Below are 15,340 nucleotides of genomic sequence, written 5' to 3'. Positions count from 1 at the left end.
GTTGCTGCTTGACCAGGGCTCACACCCCAGTCAACTAACAACCCTATGTCTAACAATTATCAGGCTAAGTCAGCAGATTTGAGTAAAGCAAGCATACGCAGAGTAGGGGGGGCACTAAATTGATCCGAATACTAAATAGTTTGTGTGGCTGTATCTTAATAGTTGGTTATGTAATAAGGTGCCAAACATAAAACAAAAACTTTTTTGTTATTTATGGTTATTTTTTACTTTGGTGTACTAGTGTTGATTTCCTTTCTTAGCACATTGGAAAGCAGTTTGTATTATCTCTGGTAAATGTGGACAGGAGCTGTAGTAGTGCTTGTGCAAGCAGTGCCCCTTGCAATTCAAGAACCTGCAAGACCAGAGTAATTTATTTGCCCTTGACATTCATTGCCACGTGGCATATAAGTCAGTGCGGTATCCTTATCATCTGGTGTTAAAACGTTGGAGTCGGTGCCCCCTTAAAATACATTGCACACACGGCTCACAGTTCTGGCATTCAGCCTTCAGTAGGCTTTGCCATTCACTGATATCTGCTCCCGAGTCCTCCGTTGAGCTCAGGCTCCACCTTGTGTTGGGCAGGTGTGGGCTTCCCTGGTCTGTCCGTCTGTGTGCTTGACTTATAGCGTTATAACAGCGATGGTCAGGCGGACACTGTGGGCAGCCGCCTGATGGGTGGGGCGGGCAGATGGAGAGCCGTGTCCAGGGACTGCTCCTCCCACCGCAAGCCCCTCCATCATTCTTTCTCCTAGAGGGGTCCGCGTCCCACATGCACACTCACAGCTGCGCCTGTTCGTTAAAATTAAAGACCTAATTAATCACTCACACACCGACTGCCATCCAGCACCTTCCGCTAGGCTGAAATAAGGAGCAGGACTTTTTATTTTCGGCCTCTTTTGCCTTGCACTTATGGGTGCCCCGTTCCGAAAGCAGTATGGGAAATGTCTCGGTAGTTTTTTGTTGTTTTTTTATGAGGAATTTAATACTGGAAAACATTTATTGTTTATGGGTGCGTGTTCAAGATGCTTTTAATTTTAGGTATTGAGGTTTAGATGTATTAATATTAGGCTTTTGTGATTATTCTAATTGGGTACTCTTCCAAGGCCAGATTTTGTTGAGGAATGAACTCTCGTTCCAGTGAGCCACATATTAACTGTATTCGTGGTTTATGAGGCAGTATCCAGTCTGAGGATACCCTTGTCACATAAAATAGAAAGAATTTTTGTCTGTTACGATAGCAAAACCAAATAACTAATAGTGACGGTAGAGGGAGATATACCATCGAAAAGATCTTATTTCTTTACTTAGTGAAGGCGTAGTTGAAAACGTACCCAGAAGAGGAACATTTTGATTGCTCCCACCTGATCCCGGTGGGGCTGAGCTTCTGGCTTTTGCTAACTGACTATTATTACGCAATGCAACACAGCTCTGAGGACAGTGCTTAATTTGTAAAAGACTAAATGCCGGGGCCCATAGGGTACAGAGGCCTGCGGTCTGCGTTATAGAAGGTCGGGGTACCGAGCTGCATACTTTTGGTCCTACCTCATGCCTCTTTATTCTAATACCAGACACTAGGGGCCATATGCATGAACACATTTTCCCATAGACACAGAATGGGCAAAACCCTTTGATGCATCTGGCCCTCTGTGCCCCTTTATCTCCCTCTATCAGGTTGTTTTCATGCATGCTTATCCCCTTTGTCGCTGTTTTCTATCTGTCTCTTCTTCTTTCTTTCCCCTTTTTGTGTTGTTCTCTCTCTTATTCTGATCAGCGTCAGCTGAGGAACAATAAGTGCTGGTGCTCATGAATAAGTGTCAGTAGACCCACACCTGCAACCACCTGCTCAAATGAAGCACTGTCTGAGGGCGAGGCAGCCCCTAAAGTATACCTTCTGTGCTGCTATCTCAAAAGGTGTTCTCTTACTATCTTGTTGTATTGTCTTTTAATCTAAATAGTGTAAATAGTCTTGAGTACCTGTGAAGGTCCCTGGTGCAGCACTGCGGCACAAGGTTTACTCATTTCTGGAACTGGTGGTGCTGGGGCAGAATTGGAACTGCCAGTTACCGAACAAAGTGTGATAGAACAGTGCTGGAAATAGAAATAATCATTTGTAAAGGCAATAGATCTCGCCATTGGGAACTATTAACTTTGCCAATGGATTTCAGCAACGAATTTCGTTGCGCGCACTGCATCGCATTTGGTGATGCAGTGCATGCAACGAAATTCGTTATATTTATTTATATGTTTACTTACCTGTTAAACTCCGTAATCCATACATTACTACCCCCCACCCTGCCCCTCCCACATCACCACCCTGCAGGAACTCCTACTACCGACCGCGGCTGCTCTTAAGTACCTGTGAAGAGATAGCAAGCTGTGTGCATTTGTTTCCCTCTGTGACATTTACATTTGTGTTAAAAATAGTGCTATTTAAATATTTGTGAAAATACTGGGACAGATCCCCCCCCACTGGAGTCTTACAGTGTCTGCACTTATATACAGGGACAGAACAAAGGCAAAAGCATCCATCTCTTAAGTACCTGTGAAGAGATAGCAAGCTGTGTGCCTTTGTTTCCCTCTGTGACATTTACATTTGTGTGAGGTTCCAGGCCACCTCCAGTCAAGATATTCAAACAAAAGGAGCCCCGAAGGCCCCTTAACTTCGGCCCAGCTGGAGGTGAAAAAAAAACACCCATGCCACACATTGCTGCTGGAAATGGAAAGCAGACAACGTGCAGTCGCTGCTGAACATGTCCCGGTTTCTTACACTGGGGCAAGTTCAGCATAATTCTGTGGGGCTCAACTTCTTGGCAGGGGGACAGTGTCCACACTGTGAAAACAGTGGGTGTCGCCATGTACCTGCGTGTACCCCCGACTCATGCCCTGGCAATAGCTCTCGCAATACTGAAAGTTTGAGCTGTTGTCGTTGCATTATTATTAGCAACGCCAATAGCTCAAATTTTCAGCAATGCGACACTTGTTTAATTGCAAATGTTTTTTTTGCAGGTGGAGCGGTTATCTGGCCTACATTCAGTACACTGGATTTATGTGTTTTGAATTTATACAGCGCAAACCTAATGAAAGCCCAGTGGAGCTCTGTACATTGTCACGGTAAAGAGACAGCAATGTGTGTTAGAAGCGTTACTGGTGTAGGTGGGTGTTGCTGCTACGTCTGATGTAAACACGAAAGGTGTGCAGGCAGAACACAAATGTAGGGAGCATATGTATTACCACATAACAGCATTAAGTTATTCAATATCTCAAAAGTAAAATGCTGGAGGGGTCCTAAGATTACACCATAAAGTTCATATACAATCATGTCTCCTTTGTTTTGGAGCAATGGCATGGAGGCCAGTGCACAGGACAGCAGAATTAACTTTTCCATGCTTTACCTGCCACTTTCGTTGACATCACTTCTGGCTACTTGGGAATGTATTTCTGAGAAACTAAAGGCTGGGAGTGAGATGGAATCTGAGCGCTGGTGCGCCCCAGAGTGCATGAACGTGGCAGTGCAAGCATATGTATATGGGAGAGACAGATAAAGATCTAGGGGCATATTATCAAGGGGGTTTATCTCCGCTTTTTTGGCTTTAAAAACCAAGAAAGCGGAGATAAAATGATCTCCCTATTACCTAGCTGTCCCTAACACCAGTTAGCGACAGCTAGTAGGAGATAGCGACCATCTTGGGCCCCACTTTGCATGTCAGTGATATTTATCACTAATGACATGCAAAGTGGGCGTGCCAAGATGTTAGTGACTGAAAACAGTCGCTAACATCGTTTTCTCCTATTACCAACTTTTGGAGATATTCGTGCTAAGCGCGAATATCTCCAAAAGCTAACACCTGCCCTGAGCAGTTCTTAGCCATGTTATCCAATGGGAGGTGGATAACATGGCTAAGAGCATTAGCTTGCTAATGCATGAATATCGCGGACTTTTCAGCGATATTCATGCATTGCGGTGATTTTTATCGCATTTGCGATAAACCTTGGTAATACCAAGGTTTATTTGCGGTAAAAATCGCCGCAGCTCAGCGGTAACTTTTTGTCTCTAACCAAGCAATAGCGATAATTATCGCTATTGCTTGGTAAAATGCCCCCTAGTATCCTATTTCATTGCCGTACTCCACGATGAGCTGAAACACCACCATGCCCGGACTGGCCGTTGCGGGCACCGGGCAATCCCCCGGTGGGCCGCACGGGTGGGGGCCGGGTTGGGACCCCTGGAGGCCGTTTTTGTTACAGGGCCGTTTTGCTGCAAAAACGGCCCTGTAACAAAATCGGCCGAAAACCGGCCCTGGCAGAGAGCGCGGCCCCCTGGGAGGTGGGAGTGGGGGGGCGGTCTTGCACTTTGCCAGGGCCGGTTTTGGTTCCCAGTCCGGCCCTGAACACCACCAAGGGGTCTGCATCTGCACTACGTGTGGGGAGTGGAGCCACACAGAGAGATCATGTGGGTGGGAACAGTGGCGGATGGTGGCATGTAAAAGTGGTGAGCCGTCCACTCTTGCCTGGAATTGCAAGGAGCACCTACCCAACAAAAGTTCAATACAGTGCTTTAAATGGGAAAAAATAAGTGTAGGTACTCATTAAATTGAGCTGGGGATTGGCTTGTGGGCGAGGTTAGAGGCGGGGAGACACATGATGACACTAAGACATTTCTATTGAGTATTCATTTGCCTGTGCATTTCATTTGATAGTAGTTTCAAACTTCCCATATATGCAAATTAACAGCTGCATATGATGATAAAGAGTGGTGTCAATACCTGCTGGGAGCTGGCCCTAAATCTCAACAGATGGAACTTTTAAATGAATGCAATCAAGCCATCATCAGCACTATTCAGGCTTATTATCAATGAGCCTCAGAACACAGAGATTTTGAAATAGCAGCATTAATAATGAGTACTACGCCAGTTGCAGGACATACCAAAACATGTGGGAAAATTATCAATATAAATAAAATAAGGACCTAACTCGATATGTCAAGGTTTCCTTGTTTTGCAATGTTTGCAGCTTCTCAATGTCATACTGTTCCTACTTGGTTGCTTTTGGCACAATATTTCGAGAAAAACACAGAAATAAGCAGACCTGCTCACACAAAAGCATTCCTCGCATTTCTTTAAAACTACCTCCTGATAGTGTCCCGATTCTCTTCCTCTCTCTGAACCTGCTTCCTCTCTCACACTCAAACACCCCCCCCCCCCCGAAAAAAAAGTTCACTTGGGATTACTACACAGCAAGCGACAGTGTAAGTGTCATTGACAGAGCAGGGCCTTAATGGCCTCTTCTCTATCAGACACAGCAGGACGTGAAATTTCCAAAACCGGGACATCTCTTGCTGAGGCACAACTAGAGCCAAATTTCAGGGGGGCGGGTAATTCTTCCAGCAATAGGCAGAGTGGAGATGCAGGGGCTCTAAGAAGGGGTGAAAAAACAACAAAGCTTCGTTAACAAACAAATGATCTTTTAAAGACCTTTGAAGTACTCGTGGGGGGTGGGGAGGCGGAAGCCCTTTGAGCCCAATGGGCTTTGCGTGCTTGATCCCTTGCATAAGGCACTAAGGCACATGAGCCACTGCTGAAAGGTTCAGCAGTTACTCACCTACGAGCTAGAGAGGCGCTTTGGCTGTAAGAGTGCCCTACAGATCTACTTCACTCTGACTGCCTCGAGCTCCGCAGCACTAGCAGCAGTGAGCTTACATTTCTTCAGTACTGGGAACTCTCCTTGGGAGCGGAGAAGTGCTAGTACTCTGATCGGTAAAAATAAGAAGTGCCGGCCCATTTGAAGCACTGATTCAATACGAAAATAATTCCATTTTCCAACATTTCAAAACTGTATATGTTTTTAGGTCTCGCGACCTATCAATGCGCATGCGCATTGAGCGGAGCGAGAATTCAAGTGCTCAAAATACTTGTGAAACCACTGTTTTTTTGTGCGGTTTTCTTCGAGTTCACGTGGCCACAAGCACGCGCTTTTAGGCCATAAACTTTCACGGCCATCTGTTCCCCAATGTCCCTCCCACCCTTCCTTTGCGAGTTCTTACAGGCTAATGACCCTCCCCCTCCCCCAGCACAGAGCGCGCATCGCTTGTTTACTCCTGTCTGTCTATCCTCGATCACTCCGCTGCTCTCTAGCTATGCTTGTTATTTATTCCTTTTCGTGTCCGTCTGTTCTCCATGTTACTCTCGGCTTCTGCTGCCTCTCTGCTGCCCTCTTCTGTGGCTGTCTATCCTCGATCACTCTGCTGCTCTCTAGCTATGCTTGTTATTTATTCCTTTTCGTGTCTGTCTGTTCTCCATGTTACTCTCGGCTTCGGCTGCCTCTCTGCTGCCCTCTTCTGTGGCTGTCTATCCTCGATTACTCCGCTGCTCTCTAGCTATGCTTGTTATTTATTCCTTTTCGTGTCCGTCTGTTCTCCATGTTACTCTCGGCTTCGGCTGCCTCTCTGCTGCCCTCTTCTGTGCCTCACCCCCTTATCTATTCTCCTCTGTGCCTCTTTCTCATGTGTGCTTCTCGTTTTGCCCCATCTCTCCCCCACTGTATCTGTCACTCCTGTCTGTCTATCCTCGGCCCCTGTGTCTCTTCTCCACTGCTGTCCCCCCCTATCGTTTCTCCTCTCTCCGTGCAGCCGCTCCTCTGTGCCTGTCTCTCATCTGTGCCTGCCTGTCTGTCTCTCCTCAGTTCTGCTCCTCACACTGTTACCCTGCATGCTTCGAGTGCAGCACTCAGCACGCCGCTCGCTTCCTCATTCCTCCGACTGAGTTTACCAGAAAGGTGCTCAGGAGAGGGTGTCTCAAGAACTTGTACGACATCATCGTTCTCTCTATTTCTCACACTTCCATCTTCTTGCCTTTCCACCTTTCCCTCCATTTTCACCTCTCCTTTTTTTCTTCTTCCTTTTTCACCCTCCATCTGTTTCTTTATTTTTCTGTTTATTTCATTCTGTTTTGTTTCCTACTCCTATTTCTTTGGCTTGTGTTTCTTTCTCTTCGTCCCCTATTTCTTTCTTCCTTCTCTATTTCTTCCTATCACATCTATCTAGCTTCTTCCGTTCCCTCCCTTCCCTTCTTTGGTGTAGCACACTTTTACAATGTATTTTTTCCTTGTTTTGTGCCAGGGCTCTCTTTGTGTAGGGGTCGCCCTCAATAAGCAGCATTCCACCCATTTGATTAAAGTGAGGTGCACTATGAGTGAAGTTTTAAAGAGGAGAGGGAGGTGGCTACTTAGAACTCGCTAGATTGTGTACAAACGCAACAGAGCAAAGAGACTGAAAAATTCAAGCCTGGATGTGGTGCTACGCAGCTTGGGAGTGGATAGTTAACAAGATTAACAAGCATTGGCATAGCCAATAGGTCAAGCATTTGGGACCTTATAAGTGTTTAGCCATGCAACAGTTGGTGTTGTTGCACCAAGGATATTCTGCTGCATAACTAAATACTTATAGGGTCAAAAAAGCGAGACCTATTGGCTATATTTATACAGGCACGCGCTTTTGGGCCATAAACTTTCACGGCCATCTGTTCCCCAGCTCCAGCACCTCCCCTCTCTCTCCCCGCGCACAGCCTTACTTGCATTTCTCCTCCCCCTCCCCAGCCAGCTTCCCCCAGGCCGTGTTCCCTCCCACCTTTCCTCCTCTCTCCCTGCTGGCATCCCCCCTCCCTTCTCGCCCAGTCCTTCTTGTTTGAGTCTGTCTTCCCCTTTGCCCTCTTCCTTCCTCCTCCATTTGTCCTGGCGCCTCCATTTCTCACCCCGCTTGGCTGCACCTCTTGACACCTCCCGGCTCCTGCTCATATCTCTGCTGTAACGCATTAGACCCACGATGGGTATTCGCCGATTCATCGCTTTCCTGCCTCTTAGACTTCCAGTTCCAGCTCTTAAAAGCCTCTTTTCCCCCCAACACCGTCTTGTCAGGCCTCCATCGCGTTATTTCTATTGTCACTGTTATGACTCCATGGAGTCTTTCCACATAGGTGTCCTTTCAGTCAGAATCTCTGCCTCCAGTTTTTCCCCATCCTCAGAGTCTATTTTACGTTTTTGTCTTTTTGCCGATCTCAATTCATCCCCCGTAGCCCGTCTCCAACCATCTGTTTACTTCCATTTCTCTTCCTGTAGTCCCTTCACTTCCATCTGCCGTGGCTCCCCCTCGTCTCTTTTCACATCGTTTGCTCTCCCTTGTGCTTTTCTATCCTTTTCTTTGTCCACTTCCATCCCACCCCCGGTCACTCATCTAAACCCAATTCTTCCGTTATGTTTAATCCCATTCTATCTCGCCGAAATTTACCATGTCTTCACCTTTACTCGCATTCCGTTCACGTCAGACTAAATTCTCCCCTCATGCTGATCTAGAAGTCCTATCTCCGCCATCTAGGTTTCAGTTCTATCGCCACCCTCGTTCACTGACTAATATCTCTCCCAGGAGTTGAGTTCCTTGAAGTAAGTGGGCGGTCATGTGGGCGCTATCTGCCAGCACCAAATGTGCACACCAGGGGCCGTGGATACTAAAACACCACGGTGAAATGAAGTCCCCACAGAACCCTCGTGAGCCTTCTGCCTCCTCCCGCGTGCACGACCTGACCTGCCGGTGACTCACGCGCCACACACTCCCTGAACCTCGGCCGGTCACGCTCTGAGCCGAGACGCTCGCCTTTATTCCCTCATTCTACCCCAGCAGCGCTGTCTTCACAGCCGGGTGATTGACGCTGTAAGGACTTCCCCAAGGAGAATGCCTTTGAGTGCCCCAACCGATCACCGCCGCCTCTGGGGGTGTCTAGTTACACTGGGCTGTACACGCCGCTCAGCTGCCTCATTGTATTGGTGACCCTTCTTTAGTTCAAGGCCTCTGTTTGGTGCATGAACGAAGCAAGCACTAATATTTCTTTAGGTGTTTTTTAAAGCACCTTTTGTAGATTTATACAGTTTAAGTGCCAGGTCGTTCATAACAATACATCTTGGCTTTGGGGATAGATGCTCCACTGTGGAGGTGCACGTGTGTTCTTTTACATCGAAACCAGCGTACGGTGTACATTTCTCAGCAATCCCCATACAGACAAGCATTTGCAATGCAATAGGTCTCGCATTCACGAGAGTTTGAGCTATTACAATTGCAAATAACAATGCCTTTTATTTTTGTTTTCATTTTAAAAACATAAAGGGCTGTCATTTACAAAACCAATAGTTCCAACTTTCCTACTGCGAGACCTATTGGCAACGCCAGTGCTTGTTTTTTTTTTTTACTTGAGCAGTATACGTTGTCTGTTTTACCTTCAGGACTTCTGCTCTGTGGACAGTCATTGACAATACATATTGCTATGTATTGAGCCAGTAATTACTTTGACAGTTCCTGGAATGTGCTCATCTCGAGCTCTGAGAAGGAAAGCTGAGGCGAGATGCCACGGCAAGCTTTAGTATTGGTGGCGCCCAATTTACTGAAACGCCATACATGGAATATACCAGTATTACCATGGTATGAAATGTTACTGTGCTGATATATTGTCGGCATGTTCTTAAAGTTGCACTACTGGCAGGTGTCAATACATCTGTAAAATAAGTATAGATAAAAACATTTCTTTAAAAAAAAACACATCTGAAAAATGTGTCTCTCACAGCTGTGGGACCCCGGTTCAGGCAGCTTAGTTAGCATGCTAAAAAACTCCCAATGGGGCTTGTCTGACTGGTGTCATTCGGGTGAGGGTGAATGATCTTCGTGGATGCACGGTGAAGGAAGAAGGTTGGTCGAGGCCACAACGCTTCACTAGCCCGATCCGGACTCGAATCTCATCAGCACCCCAGCTCAGGACTTAACACACCTTATGAGTCATACCCTGAAAGAGAGCAGTAGAGAAGGCACAAAATGCTGCTTTGGAATTCTGCTGCCGGGCAGGAGACCGTGGCTGATATCGCCAACTCCACCACAAAGGGCAAATGCAGCAACAGCTAGAAGAGCTAATGGAGCATCGCCACTCCAGCTAACTGTGCAGTCCCTGAGAGCGCAGCTCTGTTCTGCAGGCCAATGAAGAGGAGAGATGTGCACTCTAAGCAGTGTCTGTGTTATCAGCAATTTACATCGAATGCAGTGTGACATGAACTGGTAGGTGCACTCAGAATTTTCCAACAAAATTGGCAAACACCCGTTGGTTGTACTAATGGTTTTTAGTCTCCCTATGGTCCTCACTTTCTAACCAATGGCATCCCCCGGGACTTGGCACCAGGGGCAACAGCCTTTGGGTCGAGTTTGCACATTATAAAATTGCAAAGAATGTTGGAGCCTTCACAATGATACTGTGACAATTACCTCACCTGAAAGCAATATTATGTGCCAGCTCACGCATGGTCTGGCCATGCAGACTGACGATATGCCGTTGCATCGCGCAATAAACAGTCCACGCTGATGGTTAAGCGTAAAAGGCCATTTATTAGGACCAAGCTGCACAACATATCAATCAACAATAACATCAAATAACCAATAACAAACCCCCCAACATCAAACTCTTCATCCATTCACTCCCTTCACCCACTCCGAACTCACCTCTCATTCCACTCCCTATCCCTTTCTGTTCTTCATCCGTTTCTTCACGTCTCTTCTAGCATCCTCCCCTGTATCACCAGGCATTACACTCATGCTTCCATCCCCCCCATCATTCACTCCCCCCCTGGGGGATGGGTGCTCCTGCCAGAGGCTCCCCCACCCCTCCCAAGTACCACCACCCCTGCAGCCTGTCCTAAACTGGAAACACTCAGCCTGCCCAGCTCCCAAACCCTAGTAAACTGTAGGGTGGGCGGGTGGCCTTTCCTAACTTGAACCTCCCAACAGTGCCAAAATGCAGGAAAAGGAAGTCACCTTCCTTCCCTGCATTCTTATACCCATCTCCAAACCCCATCCCCTGACCGCAGCCTGGCCCTTCCTGCGCGAAAGACCCCTGGGGAAGACTAGTCTGCGACTCTGCTTCCCCCGGGGCCCAACATACAGCCAAACGGTAAATGTGTCTGGCATTTTTAGTCATTGTAAACCTAAAGAGTGGCAAGATCTAAGGACTACAGAGACCATGAAGGCATGCAGCTTGATCCTGCAAAGCAGCGTGTGCTGCTCAAACGCACTGTGATGACACTGATTGACGCACCAAAACTCTCTGCAGCTGGATCCTCTTTTGAAGCCCGCCCTTTCCCCGTCTCATCACGTGGATGGTGGGATCAGCAAGTCTGGCTAATCCCACCACGACATGGGAGCAGGGGCTGCATTACCTCAAAGAGGAGTGTGGTCTAAGATCTGGCAGGCCACTGAGGACCAGGGCAGTTGAAAGCTAAGCCCAGTAAATAATGCGACAGCAGGCACATATCAATTTTGCCTGTATCTGCATAAAAAGTGCCTGACTGCTTTTTTGAGAGGGGGGCATATAAGTAAAAAAATTAAAAGGGGGCAGGAAATAAAGGGGGGCGGAGCCCCATAGCCCATTGCAAGGAACCGCCTCTGGGAGGGAGCGAAGCAGAAACACGAGACTACTTATCCATCTGTTACCGGCCACATAAAATTTGGGCGAGCTACCACGCCGAAGAAACGAAAGGCGCGCAGCTGCCACTTGTGAAGATCAAGTGTGGATTACAGCTCTGCTTTAAAGAAATTAATATTTTTAAAAATAGTTTGGCCAGCTCCGCAAAATAAAAAAAAGGTTTGCAGCCAAAATTTTTGAAGATCAAGCTCTGCATAAAAAACATATAATGTTAAAAAAATGTGTTTGCCGAGCCGCGCACAACAAAATAAAGGCTCGCAGCCGCCATTGCTAAAGCGTGGGTACCCCACTGCTTGAAAAAAATAATACAAATATACCGTCTGTGGAGTGGGAGGGGAGGGTAGGGAACATCTTTCAACATTAGCTAGGAAAAAGTAATTAACAAAATAGTGCTCACAGACTTTAATTAAAACATACTAACAACACATGTAAAAGGGCCAGTGCTCATGGGAAGTAACAGAAGAGAGTGCTGTACTAAGGAGGGACTAATAAGTCTATTAACAAATCAAAAGCCAACATTTACAAAGAACAGTGAAAGCAGCCAATTAAAAAGATGGGCGGGTGTGGGCGGAGATTCAAGTCCATACCTGAATACCGCATGTCTCGAAGAGACAGCACAAGCGGTGCCTATGCGAGACCTAAAAAGAAAGGCACTATAATGTGGAGGTCATCAATTTGTACATTCCACCCCTAGAGGGCATGAGTTGAATCTCCTATTAAAAAATAAATAAGTAGCGCAACTGAGGGTTGGGAGCAACCTAGAGGGCTGGGCTGCGATGGGAATAAGCAAAGGGGGGGGCAGAAACAAAACAGTGTACGGTGGTCAGGAGGTGAAGCAACAAGCGAGAGAGAATGAGAGCTCTGGTGGGGGTGGAGAAAACTACATAGAGGGTAGTGGTGTGTAGGTGAAGTAACAGGTGAGAGAGCAACATGTTTTGGGTGAGGGAGAAGCACATGGGCGAGAAAGCAAGGTGGGAAGTACACAAAGGCGAGTAAAACATGGAGGAAGAGGGGAGAGCCACATGGGCGGCAGAGAACAACAAGAAGTGTAGGGGAAAAGAAGTACACAAGGGAAAATACATGCACTCTCAAGGAGTGCCTAACCCATAAAAAAAGTAGTGCTCGAAATGCAAGTAGTGTAAGCTTAGCAGCCAGCCAAATCAAAAGAGTTGGTAAAGATACTATTCTCAATGGGAGGGACAAACATAAAAATTAACAAGCAGGGACCCGAATAAGGTGCTTGCAAATGAGAGTGACAGAAACGCCCACCGATTCTAAGCATTGGGCAGGCTCAAAGCCCCTGTATGTTTTTGTTAAGCCTCTTTTATTATTAGAAGCCCTACATGCAACTCCCCTTTAACTTTGATAAGTCCACAGTATGTCTTTCACAACCAAACAGATTAACTGTCTGGTAGGTGAAACCTAAAAACGAAGAAAGAGGCCACAGTCATGAAGAGTCGCGTCTTTCAACGTAAGCCTTTATGTTTTTAAAAACTATGCCAAATGGACTAATGTGGAAATAAATCTGTCCTGGCTTGCGTTTTTAATCATAAACACTCAGTATCTTAAAACATATTATTGGTTTAAGATACTTGCTATGTGGATCTTTTTTTTACCTAGCAAGCTTCCCAGAATTACAACAGTCTGATAACTCTGGTGGTTAATGCACTTGCTGCAAAAGATTTGTAATACTACACTATTGCAAAAGAACAGAAGGACCCAGAAAGGAAATGATAACTGGTACTCATCTGCTCATGAAGACTTTTCAAAATAGTAGGCAGGGGCTTGTTGTGTTTTCTCAAAACTAAGCAGTACTCTGATAATACACGGAACCCGTAAAGACAGAAGTATGCAAGCATGCTGTTGTAATGTGAATTTTAGTGGCACACGTCACTTTACTTCTTGAAAACTTAATGTCCTTGATGGGACCAATGTTTAGTTCCTTTCCAGCAACAACAGAGACATGTTAATCAAACTGCTCTGCAGATGACAAATAACACATTGACTTCTACGCATTTCTGAATGACACTAAGTGTCGAGCTGTAAAAGCAGGGTCTTTGTGGTCCTAGAAAAGCCAGTCAGAGAATTGGCCTAGAAGCTCTGTTTTTGAGCTACCGCCATCATGTAGGCATTCAGGGTCTGGAATGCCATAAATGAAATGGCAAATACCACGGCCAACAAAGGTCCTTTTGTTGCTCTTAACCTGTGGTCCAGGGACTCCTTAGGATCCGTGTAGCCTACTCAGGGAGTCTGTGACTGCTTAGAAAATGAAATACTAGTTACAGATTAATAAAGTGTATATAAATAAAGAAGCAAAATGTACCCGTGAATTATTTTTAAACGTTCTGAGAATGTGAAGGAATTTGAGATTTGAGGCTAAAAATGTATTTATGATCCTCAGATTGATTTGTGGAAGCAGTGCAAGAGTATCAAACAGAAAATAGTATGATGAGTGATGCCTATAGAAAGGTTCCAATCTTCCGATTAAAATTAAAAATGTTGATTGTAAAAGTAATCAAAGAAATCATCATTTCTGTATTTGTTTGATGCATACTTGTTTCCTGCTTTTTTGGGGGTATTGTCTGGCGGTTCAAATCATCAAAAATACTTAGGTGGGGGTCTCCAGCTTCCAGTAATGACTGAATGCGGGTCCCCAGATTCCAATAATGATTAAGTGGGGTCCACAGAAGCCAAAAGGTTAAGAAGCACTGCTCTTGACTGCTATGATGTTCCTCTGTTTAAAGACGAGGTTGAAGGTATTGGCCAATGAGGGGATTTGTCACTCGTAACTTGCGGTTCATTATAATTGCCAGGTTCTAAATCTGCTACGCAGGTAGGGGCAGCTGCCCAGAGAAATGGAAGGCCCAATTTAAAGTTATTGAAATAGAACCTTTAACAAATCGAAGCAAACAAATCATTCAAGGGACTAAATACAGGAGTCACCCACCCACTGGTTGCCCCTATCTCAAGGACTATGTTATGGCTATATTGGGTTGGCTACCACATATAAATGAAACCAGTGGTGGTCCCCAGTGCAAATGGCTATTGACTTTATTGTCAGAGTGGTGAGTTCCTTTCCTGCTCTATTTACGTGGTCACTCCACTCTCCTAAATGAGTGACTAGACTAGATTGCTCAGCATAGTTTTGCATGATCGTCTCCTACTGTCTCTTTCTATATCATTACTCCCCTCTTCGAGAGAGTGACTAGGGTCAGGGCACAACTCCTAAAAAAAGAAGTGGGGGGACTCTCCAAGTTAGGTGGTGTTACAGGGAGTGACATCATGACAGGAAGTGACATCATATGTGCAGCAGATCATTTGCACGTATTGCAAGATTTAACAATTGAAGCTGCTCAGTGCTTAAGCCTCTGACTTAAAGTCCCTGTATAGAGGAATTAACAGCCCAAATGTGGAGGAAGTTTGGTGTACAACTACATTAGTAAAGACATTAAGTGCTGTAAGCGAGGCATACTAAAACATGGCACCATGAAAAAAGCAGAGATTTCGCATTGTAAAAAAACAATCAAAACTACATGCTAGAAACTAAAATAGTGGTTATCAAAACCATACAATTTATTACGTTACCTAGAACACCACATTTAAATATACTGACCATGATAAAGAAAATGCAAGATGCAACCTTCTTCATCCTAGCCTACTTCCAAAACTCACTAGGAGGGTGGCTTAGCGAGCCAACTACTCATTCAAGGTACACAGTAATCTGTAGTTTATTAGTTCAAATCATGGCAAAAACCAACTAATCCTCCCGATTCCGGTAAACTGAGTACCAATAACTTGGGTAATAATAAAGATACGTGCTATTTACAGCACTTAGTAAA

The 15,340-nt window shown here is 45.7% G+C and overlaps 1 protein-coding gene across 1 annotated transcript in view; it reads left to right on the top strand.

The window, feature by feature from the left end:
• RORA (RAR related orphan receptor A) overlaps positions 1-15,340 on the top strand; it is a 245,817-nt gene that overhangs the window by 159,374 nt on the left and 71,103 nt on the right. The window lies entirely within an intron of this gene.

This window comes from Lissotriton vulgaris, chromosome 2_1 (genome assembly GCF_964263255.1).
Source record: "Lissotriton vulgaris chromosome 2_1, aLisVul1.2, whole genome shotgun sequence".
In the NCBI taxonomy this organism is placed as follows: Eukaryota; Metazoa; Chordata; class Amphibia; order Caudata; family Salamandridae; genus Lissotriton; species Lissotriton vulgaris.
Note: the sequence above shows the minus strand (reverse complement) of the source record. Positions and strands in the feature narration are given on the sequence as shown.